This window comes from Mycetomoellerius zeteki, unplaced genomic scaffold (genome assembly GCF_001594055.1).
Source record: "Mycetomoellerius zeteki isolate Tzet28-1 unplaced genomic scaffold, Tzet1.0 scaffold108, whole genome shotgun sequence".
Classification (NCBI taxonomy): Eukaryota; Metazoa; Arthropoda; class Insecta; order Hymenoptera; family Formicidae; genus Mycetomoellerius; species Mycetomoellerius zeteki.
The window spans coordinates 140,689-153,061 of NW_017255996.1; the positions used below are offsets into that span (position 1 = coordinate 140,689).

General features: G+C 36.7%; 1 protein-coding gene across 1 annotated transcript in view; it reads right to left on the reverse strand.

Moving 5' to 3' along the window:
• The window catches only part of kek5 (leucine-rich repeat, immunoglobulin-like domain-containing kekkon 5 protein), a 266,130-nt gene that overhangs the window by 115,669 nt on the left and 138,088 nt on the right, over nucleotides 1-12,373 (reverse strand). The window contains exon 4 of the mRNA XM_018452110.1: nucleotides 2,784-2,822. The gene's annotated coding sequence lies outside the window, so the exon portion shown is untranslated. The remainder of the gene's footprint in view (nucleotides 1-2,783; nucleotides 2,823-12,373) is intronic.

Genomic DNA, 12,373 nt, shown 5'->3' on the forward strand with positions numbered 1-12,373 from the left:
GCAGTTTGACAGTTCTCTGTCGTAACATTCATAAAATAGACGCAATATGTATTTTCAGTTATCATATGAAAATTAAAAAAAAATCCTTGTAAATCATTATTTAAAAGGCGTTAAAAATTTGAAAAGTAATTGATTTAAGATAATTAAAGAGTGTAGAATTCAAAAATATCAAGCATTTGTGATCACTTTTGCAGTTTATTGTTCCAAATTTGTTCCAAAGTTTGTTCGAAAGGACCCATGTCCAAATCGGACAGTAAATAACTTATAGACCTGGTTGTAATACTGGTGATCGGCTGACCAGATCTGGTCCAAGCAATTAAATTAGTAAAATATCATGAGTCATCAGACTCAGATTAGTTGAGTTTTATTGATTTTAATTCTAATAATATAAAGTGAATAATTTCTTTTTCCGAAAAAATTTTTATCTTTGACTGTCAAATTGCTCGTTTTTAATCAATACTAAGAAAAATACATTAAAATATTTTAAAATTCTATCTAAAAATTCATAAAAATAGGAGTTTTCGATCTGAACCAAGGGATAGTCCGAAAAACGCTTTTTCCATTATAGTTTAACATAGGTGAGAGATACGTCAAAATGGTTTCAAGCAAAAATGAAGGGAATTAAATGATCTTTCCAATGGCACCTTCGATTTTACGATCGGACTTTATTTACGCCTTATAGAGAGCAAAAACTGCAAATAGGTCCGATTTAGACCACTCTCCCCTATATGTATCGTCTTCTTCCGTCTGTAAAAACGTGACTTTCTCGAACGCGTGCCTGACGAGTTGACTCGCACCTTCTTGACCCGCGAAAATAGTTTTGGCATTGTTTATCGTACAGTTCTGCAGCGAGGCTAACTTGTCGCGTATAGCAAACAGTGAATTAGGTTATCACCATGGGATCGGGCGAAGTATTAACAACTCTTTCAAGCAAGAAACGTAACAGTTAAGCCATCGCTTTCACGATAATTGCCGCCATTAGCATGCGAACTCGCTCCTTTTGACCACTAGCGGGTTACTGTGGTTTTTCGTCTTTAGAAAATAATAAAAAATATTTCCACATAAATGGCTTTTATACAAAGTTCAATTATTTTATTCAAGTTTTAAAATTATTTATATGTACTTGCAAATAATCAGAAAAACACGAAAAAAGGATCAATAAAAAATGTGTTAACAGTTACGAGAACTTTGGAGATTCGATATAATTTCACATTACCATGCGAAATATAAAGTAATGTTAAATATACATATAATACTTTTTTATATCTAATATAATATTTCACAAAGTAACATTATAAATTAAAATTATTGTATTTTTAATGGGATATTATTACGAAGGCATTAAGATTGCTGAGTAATTATCGCAACTGTATTGCAATCGCATTGAAATAAATGAGCCTTCTCTAGATAAGAGCACTCATAAATGCGGGTTTGTAACCCGCTTTTGATTCGTTAATCAATAAACGATCATATAGGTAATTTAATTCCCTATTCGCAGCGATAATGAGATATTTGACCATTTATTGATTAACGAATCCAAACCGAAATTTTCAGCTCAATTTACAAGCCTGCTTTATCGATGGGAAATATCGTTAAATAAAAGATGAAAAATACATACCTAATGCACAACTCAAACTTATATACATATACAATCCTTATTCTTATATAAATAAACCTACGATTAAAAAATGAAATGAATGCTATCGTGCGGCAAGCCCTGTTTATTATTTAATGTTAAACCGCGCAGATATGTGCACAAGTTTCAGAATTGCAAATTTTTAAATACAAACAAAAATCATAAAATAAAACGCGGAAAGCCGAAGCGGGAGCTAATAGTTATTCTGTTCAAACGAAGCCGCGTGTTTCAACGATATTTTCTCTCTCGCGGCTGTGGAGAATATATTTCTACATGCGCACAAATGTACATGTACATTTGTTGTATATTGACGTTCTAAAAGTTGCATTTCAATTACATGTTACCGGAAAACAGACAATTTAATTAAATCACCAGCAGTGGTTGTTTTGCTGATGCGAGATACCATCGCGATGTATCGCAAGATATAATTTCGGATGGACAGATGCATTCTTCTGCACGAAGCGGAAATGTTTTTACGAAAGCGAGCGCGTCAAATCCGTGAGGAATACTAGTTAACAATCCGAACGATATGGATCATCGTCTATGTCCATCACGATAGGAAACTGTGACAATATAAGGGTGCTGGAGTGACAATCAAAGTTAGGCCGGATATCGACGAGTGTTCCATAAATAAGCTTTTTTTTACGCCGAATGGGTGACGGCGATTGCTTTCGGCACTTTATCGAATATATTGTCTGGCAGTATGCGGGCACCGAACCGACAAATCCGACTGAGAAATGACATTTGAATTATTCGCATTCGATATTTCGCTTTTTTTTTCTTTCCTAAAGCGCCGTGGCCCTTGCCGCAAGGAAATTACATTTTGCCAAACAACGAAAATATTCCCGGCGACAAATAGGGCCCGTCACGTTGAACGATTTACATTGACGACAAATACGTGCATGTAACGTCATAAAGGAGAATTGCATTTCAATTTTTTTTTCAACGGAAATCGAAAAGTAAGCGACGTGTGTATATTGCGGCATATTGTTGGTAATACTTCCGGTCTTATTGTATAGTAATACAGTAGTACACCAAAATACTGCATTACATTTACCAACCAAGCTTCATATCGTTATAAATTTTATATGACAGTACGTTTTTGAAACGTTTTATAATAATAAGTTCGAATAAAACTTCAACATACCTGTCCGCAGCTCCGTCCAAACATGATTCAAGTAATCACCTGCAATGCAGAAAAAAAAGTAATATTAATAAAGGAAAATTAAAAAAAATACTCAAAATATATTATTTAAATATTATCTGCAAAAAATTACGTGATGGTACAACAGTTTTGCATTACTTTTGGATTTACATATATAAATGCGTAGCACTCTAATTATGATACCTTTTCCGACTCGTTCTCATCAAGCTTATGTATAAAGCTTTCATAATCGTCGGATAAAAAAAGTGAATATTAGCAGAATATCGGATATTTCAGCAAGGAATATTGAAGTACCGTCCTCTCGTAAATATGAGAAAAAACGCATTTCGTTTTACATGCAAATCGCAATTTCAATGCCTCTGAAATGCAAGCTACCGTGACATAGTAATCTATAGTGTACTGTCATAGTGTAAAAAAAAACTTCCTTCTTCCCACTTTCTTTCGATTATTATCGAAAGAGGATTTGGGTACTTCAGCGACTTTTAGTCAAGAATTTATCATAATCGCATTCTGAACGTCTTAGGGCTGCAAAATACCAGTTCTAAGGAGGGCTGATTGAAACTCCGGGAACATTTACCTCGTTGCCAAACTTCGAAGCCAATCGTCGTAGATAAATCGGATTTTGTAGTTAACGGTCCCTTAATTACCTCATCCGTTGCCTCAATGATCTAATGTTTTCATAATAAAGAATATCAAAGTTTCTTACTTGTGACGCAAAATTTTATTCAATCTGTCTTAATGAAATAATAATCGTCGAAATCTGCGCGACTCTAATTTTATTCGAATATTTATGAACGGAACAATTAGATTTTTCAAATTCGTGTACCTACTTCTATTTTGCATGTATTCCGTGTGATTATTTAAAAATATAACAGTATTCTTTTAATTAAAATTCAACTGCAATTCTTTTCACATACCTATTCCAAATAAGTCGGGAAGTTCTAAATTCAAACCCTGGCTGGAATAATATTTTTCGCAATAAATCCATTTTTGAGATGCTTTATATATTTATAATATAGATATTGCATGGAGGAATGATTTTACTGAAGTATTTAAATTTTTAAGTAGATATACCTAGTTCTGAAAATAGTTTTACTAGATCACCAAAATTATTATGTCAAAAGCTCAAGCATGATGAGCAATAATAAGTTTTAACATTTTAGCAACGAGTTTAAGGACTCTTACATAATTATTTTAAAGTCCAATAAAATTATTTTTAGGTCTAGCTTAATTTTTAAATACTTCAGCAAAACCGTTCAATTATTAAATTGAATTGAAACAATTACTTTAAATTATTATTTTATAAAATATTATTAGACATCAATATAAAGCCTCGATCGCTCTTCTTTACTTACTTGACCTATTCTTATTGTTACTTATTCTTATTGTCGGCGCCTGATATATTATTGCAAGTGAGAAAAGCAGTTCTCTTCACCGTTATAATCGAGTTCTAGAAGGACCTCGGAGTATCTGCTAGCTGTTCGTATACATTATTCGTTCATCGTATGCGTGCGGGAAAATAGGTTGGACTTAAATAGCAAGTTCCTCGCTTCCTACCCGGTGGCTTTGCATGCACGACCATGCAAATTTTAAAATCTGTATTTCAGAATGAACGTGCCAACACCCGAAATGGCGTTTTATAACAGCGAAGAATATCCAGTTGATACGCGGTGTACTTTGCGTAATTGCGAGAGCCGTGTAGCAACGGCGTGTGGAAATTCACCGCTTTACATAATAGAGCGTTAATTCGGTGAACGAGTGACCGAGTGCCACACGCACCAGTTTCATGAACTTCGTAAAAACGAGAGAGGGAAGAAAAAAACAACAGTGGGTAAAAGAGGATAATTGCGCTTGTAATGGAAATTTTCGTACCTCCGCTTGATAATTCGCTCAAATGGAACGAATTGTCGCGAGAAACGTAAATTAATCCGCCTTCGTGGCAATAGTCGTGAGAAATTGCGCGACGCCATCCATTATGGCAGAAGTTCACAACCGCATCGGCGAATTTTGTGGAGATTCTAGGCAGTTTCGGGAGAGAAATGTTGCTTAGAGCCGCGATACGGAAAACGTGCTCTATCGCGTGCTTTCCTCGCATTTTCAAATCCGTCCGCTTGCGTGTGCGTTTTCCGTAAATGACAGACAACGATGACACGTGTATTTTAGGATTAGTGTTCTCGCGTGCGGTACTCTGTCTACGCCAACTAAAAAGAACATAAGCCCGATGGCACATATTCTAGCACATACGTTTTCTTCGTTGACCGTTATAAGATTACGCTGTTATAACTCTTAGACGTATAGAAAAGTTACGATTCGATAAGCACATTGGACAGAACAGAGTAACTATTGTCTACGTAATCAGACTTAGTTTGCGAAAGCACATCCTGATCGTCAATCGTGGTGGCTTACAGATAACTCGTAGAAGTTACGTAATTATATTCAGAACTCAAATGTCATTATATATATATTACAAGGAATGAAGTTTGTAGTCAAGAAGGGGATCGAAATACTCTGACGTCGCAAGTAGAATAGTTAATTATCCTTATAACAAAGACGAGCATATTCACAGACAGAATCGCGATTTTCCTGATATAAAATTAAAGCATATATAAATCGAGGTTTAAATTATCTTTTTTCAGACGAGAAAATATCATGAAAGAAAAACATGTAAAATGAGATCAACAATAAATATCTATATCCGTATAATTTAAACTGTTCTACGTTACATAACTTATTGTATGCTAGACTCTGCCAGAGTCGTCTGGATAAATCAATCTAGATCCCGCCAATAATACTCTGAATATAATCGCAATAAAGTAGGTTACATCAGAATAAGCAGGAAAATCAGAATATATTTTGACAGACATGTTTTAAAAAGAATGTCAATATTTTACCAATATATCATGAAATCAAACAAAAGAAGATTACGTAATGTGATACGAGGTACACACATGTTCTCCTTTTAGATTAAGAAATAAAAGCCGAAAAAGTCACTCGGGATGAGATTTATGATGCTCATTCTCTATTCCTGTACATTACTGCAGTTCTCTTGTCGCGACGCAAGAATATGCAAAAGTAACTTCTACGGCGCGATAAGCTTCTTCTGTGAGCGAACTCCCGGACGCTCTGCCGGAAGTATGCTATTTCGGGAAAAGTGCCAGTCTCGCGGTCACCTCTGCACGGCAATGCGGAAACTCGCTTGCAGCAACACGACGCGACGTTGCAGTTGGCAGCTGCCGTAATGTCGAGAATGCCGAATGTAATAAGGAGTCACGATGCAGGAATCCTGCGATTCGCAGTACCGAGGTACAGTAATCGCAAACGCATTTGTAGAAATACCCGAGAACTGTCTACCTGCCTAACGGCATTGGGGCCGGGGGGCCCAATTTCGTCTCGAGCTCGGAATGTCGATCACGCCGGTACTCACCCGACACGCCTGCGCAAATAGTTTGCACAATGCAGTCTCTGAAACTACGGATTGCAAAGCGATATTTATTATCCCCGTCTCTCTGCCTCGGCGCACTACCGGAATTGCAGTGGTGCATGTATGCGCCGCCACGGCGAATCGATGTCTTTCGTTTTGCTCCACAGCACGACGTCTTTGAAAAGATGTGGCCGAGTTTCCAGATCGTATCTGTCGAGCGCCCTCCTATTGCCGGCCTATATTTTGCAGCGCGCAGATTGATATCTTAATTAACGGTTACACAGAAATCTCGTGCGCCTCTCTATTAGTCGAAGTAAGTCGACAAATTTCCGCTACAAAATCAGAATTCTCTCATCTTAACTTATGTGACTTATGTATGATGAAAAATGTTATTTCTCAACAATTTTTTTAACAATGATTATTAAAGATATTAAATAATAAGGTATTAAAAAAAGTAAAGTATTAAAAACGTGAAGTTATAAAGTAGTATAAATAATACAAAAATATTAATTCGGAGAAGATTGTTTTCAAAGTGCAAAATAATTAGAAATCACGAAGTAAATTCTGCCAATATTAATCTTAAATGCATCAACACTTGGAGTTTTATATATTTAGATAACTATTACGTGTGTTATATTAATTTAATAACGATCGGTGATATATTTAAAGCTTGGAGATCTACGACGGGTGAAGCCTTCATATAAAGAGATTAATAATTTTCACCGTGGATCGTTGAGTCACCTCACCTGATTAAACGTCCCACGATATGCTGAGTAATCGATTACACGGAATGTCATTAACTTGCAAAACCCCGCTACGGTTTCGCGATCATGTATGACTCTACCATGACACAGCGCGGTGTCATCTTTTATGACGTAATTATGGAGAAATAATCATACCTTTTCTTACATTGAGAAAGCCCGGTTGCAATAATTTAATTCGAATAATGGCCTGGTCTCATATCGCGGCACAGTATTCACGACCGCAATGCCATTTAATGGCAGTGTCGTTACACAGTCCGGCTTTATTACTATACGCCCACGTTGTTACAGCCCATTGAATTTTCATGAACATGTTGCGAATATAACAGGCTGTGTGTTGAGGTTTCTTTGGTTTTATTGCTAAGACACGAGGTAGAAGCATTAATATCGTTAAAAATTCCACCGTGACAGTACACGTTTATCGGTTTATCATGATGTGGCCATCTTCATCTCGTTTGACAAAATCTACGCTTATACAGTGCACATATTGTTAAATCTAACGCAGAACATTGCACAGAAGACATCGATAATTCTGACTGTATTAGATAATCGAGCGGGCTAGGTACGAATAGCTCATAAAGTCATATAACGCTCTCGAGATCACACAGCACCACTTCATCATTACGCCCCCGTCTGTCGGTACGCGTGAATTCGCTTAACGCTCGAACAGTCAGAGGTTGTGGTGAAATAATTGAGCTGTAACCGGCGCAAACGCGTGCGCGCGCGTAAAGAGGTGAGAAGCCAGATCAGTATCCGGATATGTATAACGGAAGTCACTTAAATTTAATTATATTACACACAGGCTCTCTTAGTCACATCTCGACACACGTATGATTTGACTTCGATCCTATTGAATATCGGAATAACGACGAAATCATGATTGTGACGCGAACTTCAAAGAAAAACTCACGAACAAATGCAGTATTATCGTTTGTCTCTGCGTAATACTGACAGAACGATTTGCATGTGCTTCGCATTCGACTTATTTTACACCGTTTATTTTTCATCATATCAGCTTCGCCTCTCACTGACCTGCATATTAAACGGAAATAGAAAGAAATAAAAAAGAAATGAGAGAAACGCGGGGCGTAATATTATACAATCTGTCATCGTGATATTTATCTTCTTCTCCAAGAATAAATCGCTATCACGCAAAAGCAACATTACGAGAGAACTTTTACGCTACGATTTTATTCGTACTATCAATTTACCATTATTGCGCGCAATGGATACACATGCCGACGATGGAATATACAGTTGTTTTAAAGAGCAAATACGTGTCGCTATCGAAATCAAGCGGCTCAGCCTTCAATTCCTAGGATTCAAGAAAATAGCGAAATATCCAATCTTTTCATATATGCTTCACGCGCAACACAAGAAGCTGGCTAAAACAAGCAAAGCGTGCTCGCAGGATCACTCTTGGTTCTTTCTTGAATTCGCATTGCCAAAATTTGCCGCGCAGACAATTCTTGACTCCGCTATCTCTCGCACCAAAATATTTAATCAAAGGAGAACAGAGGTCGAACTTGAAGGCTAACAGAACGTGAATATTACCAGGCAGCAATTGGTGGATGATGAAGCGAAGCACATGCCCGTTGCCGCTATTAATAGAACGAAATTGATGTAGAACGTACGTCTGAACTGCACAGTTCTTCGAGTGGGACCTGCGTAACAGCGCGTTCGTCTAACGTGGCGGAGATACTTATAGGCTTCCATCCATCCCTTAATAAAATGCTGAAACCGCATTAGATCCGCAACTCGGTAATACTCCTTCGAGATAAATACGGGCGTGATGCGGGGCCGCTACTTTGTATGCTCTGATGTGAACATCTTCCCGCGTGACGAGGTCAGGACTTACTCCGTCGTTAAGGGAGAACGTGAGTCTTTTGTGACAGAAGAAGAGAGATCGTTACGAAGGAAATGTTACGCCGATGGTTGAACGCCAATTAATGGTACGTCGCGGGACTTTCATGAGTTCGTCGTTTCTGCCGATGGAACGCTTGAAGAGTTACGGCTGCGAGACGCGTTCGTGACGTGTAAAAGCGAGCGTTAGAAACGTGAATAGTTTCACAAGCGAAAGAAGCGCTCTAACGCCTCTGCTAACTTTACCTTTACGTTTAACGGTTAATTCATCAAGCGTACGAATCGACTAAATAATTAGTTTTACTTCCCTTTAAAAAAATAATCATACCCTTTTCCGGTTTCGATCGTTTTGCTAACTTTTTCCTAGTGTTTGCAATGACAAGTTTATATGGACATAAAAATTCTCTGTGATATCACTGTATTGTTAAGGAAAGTATATACTCAAAGTATATATCAAATCTAAATAATGGAGAGATGGTTACACGTGTGTAAAACGCACTGGATTCTCTTCTAAAGTCCAGATGCAGTCCCCAGGTACTACTTTACATCTTGCTCTGCAGGCTTGTATTAAACATTTATCCTGTAGAGTACGTGTTTGGACCTTTGCACAGACCGACTTGTGTGTATAGGTTCTCACCCGTATGTTTCTCTCTCTGTGTTTCTCTAGCGCTTTCGTGCGCGCGCGCGTCATCCTTTGCTGTTTCACTATCTCTTCTTTACTCACTGTTTGAACACCGAGATAAATTCAAACGTCATGCCTTCAAATACACAAATTATCTACATAAGCTTTTGAACTTCATAAATTCAAAAACTCTAACGATGCTCTAAAATAGAATAAAATTTCACCAACAAGAATAATTTTCCATTAAAATTGACAGTGTGGATGTTCAGACACAATAAATTTGAATAATTCCGTTGATATTTTTCCTTCAAAGTCAAGGAGCAGGATTAAATCTAATATTTTCGCAATGTGAAAGTTCACAGAAAACCACGTAATTTTCTGTAGCCACTCGCGACTACTTCTGGTTAATGATCGACCGATACGGTACAGTGGAAAGTGTAAAAGTGTGAAACGAGCGTGAAATTTCTCGAATAGCGGATTTGCCGACAATTCTATTTCAGAGTACACGAGACTGCGAACACGAAACTACGTATTGCCTACGTGGTAACCTCTTAAACTCGTGAATTAGAAATGCCAGTAGCTTCGCATTGGGTACAAGTGCACGACAAACCAGCAAAGATATTTCGCGCAATTTTTTATGTTATGTTTTCAAAGGCCAATCGCAAACAAGATTGCTGGTACAAAAAGTTCATTGTGTCTCGTTTTTTTTTGTATGACGGCGTGGAAAATTAAATAAGTCGAGAGCGAGAATACTTTGCCCCGATTGAAGTAATTGGGGCATACATACAGGATAACAGAGAACGTCATTAATTAAAAGATAACTTAATTAGATGGTTAATCAATTTCCGTAATAAGATTCCGCTAATTAAATACTTCCGTTGTGCGATTGATATTTGATGTAAACTTCTTTAATAATGTAGACCATTGTATATAAAAACAGTTAAGAGAATGTTGAATACTTCAATGTTCTGAAAGTAATAATAGCAAGGGTGTGTAGTGATTTCGTACAAAATACATTGTGCACCATTTTTGGAAACAATTTCGTGAGGTTGCGTTTGTTTCAGTAATATTGCACAAAGGGGTTGTTTCGTAGAAATACCGACCTACAGTCCGTACGATACTTGTCATTTTACGCGCGAAACTATATTATTGGAACCTGTGCGATGCAATTTTTCTTTTCATTTATAGTGTATATAAGAGAGTATGGTATCAGGAAAAACACTGCTATTGCAATTAATGCCAAGAAATTAATTCGCTAAGTTAACAGCAAATTAAATAGCTTTTGAATGTACAAATTAACATTAATTACGTAAATTAATTTGTTTTAAATATTATATAATTACGACGAAAATATTGTTCTTCGCGCATCCGTTAACATTTTCCGGTGCAATAAATCAATCTTGGAGAGAATAAACGTTGCTATGAATATTAAATTATGTAAATAATAAAAGATCGATCCAACATAAAGATAAATAAACGATTTATTTTCTATAGAATTTAATCCGAAAATTTTCCACAAAGCAATCGTGTCACCTTTTCTCTATCTCATTGTCAGTACTAATCTAACAAGCGCCTTAGAAATTCCGTTTCGAATAGTTTCTCATAATGCAATCACTCTGATGGCACTGTATGTACGCCAATGTCGGAACCGACTTTGCTCGCCGTATCTTCGGCAGTGCAGGAGCCTCCATGCAATTTATGTCTCTGCACTTTGCATGGAAGGATATTTCACCCAAAGTTCTTCCTCGACGGGGACCGTGTACCTTTCCTGTCCGCTTCTTTGGCATGTGTATATAAAACTTTCGTCCAACTTCGGCCCGGTTGTGGAGCATCAATATTTATGCATTTATCTGAGATCGCCAACCTTGGAGAGAACATCAATTCGCAAACTACAGTAGTCTGGCCAGTGACTTCTAACATCTGGCAGTCGTATTTATTTGATTACACCAATCATTGCGAGTATTTCTACGAAGTTTTACGAGACACTCATTGTTGTCGATTTATCTTCGTCTTTTATAACATGGAGGAAGATATATTATGATCTTTAGGATACTTTAGATCATTTACATCAACGTATTAAATGAAATTAATTCTCCGGGGATAAAGCACTTTCTGCAAAATTTAACTTAGTGTTAGTTGTTCGAAGTTTATGTACTCGCACACAAAGTAATATTTGATTTCACACTACGTACACAAAATAGAGAAACAGAAAATCGAAATCGGATCACAGGCAGTGCTCTAAAGTTTAATAATTACTTTCTATTATTCGAATGCAATAATTACTTTCTGTCATTCGAACGATATTAACGCAAAAGGCTAATTCTTTTTTCTACAAATTTTCTTGCAATAATAAGAATATTATAAGATTTTATTTATTATACAATTTTCTTATTAGATGCGTACTTATAAAATTACAGCCAGAAGTTGCAATGGGGGAAAAATATTTGATTTGCTCCAGAATAGCGAAGATGTATCTGGCGTTAAGCCAAGCCGTTTTTCTTTTATGATAGGTGGTTGATGCGTAATTTTTATTGTTCGCGCGAGAAAAGAAGGAATAACGAAACACGAATCAGAAAAGAAAAATGGCAGCAATGAGAAAAGACAGAATTATTGATGTTATCGCTCTCAGTAATATTAGATTGTTACAAGATAGTAACGCGCTGTATCTCACAATTCATTCGGTACATAAATATTACAATTACTAATTGAAATAACTAACGAATTACGAAATAATTGAATAAGATAGATGGAGTATTTAAAGCTTCACGAATCACGTAAATTATTTACTTAAAAAAGCAATCTACGAATTCTCTCTCTCTCTCTCTCTCTCTCTCTCTCTCTCTCTCTCTCGAACACGTGTAAATTAAGAAAGAAAAAGAAATTAGGAAAAATTATCTCGGTGTAT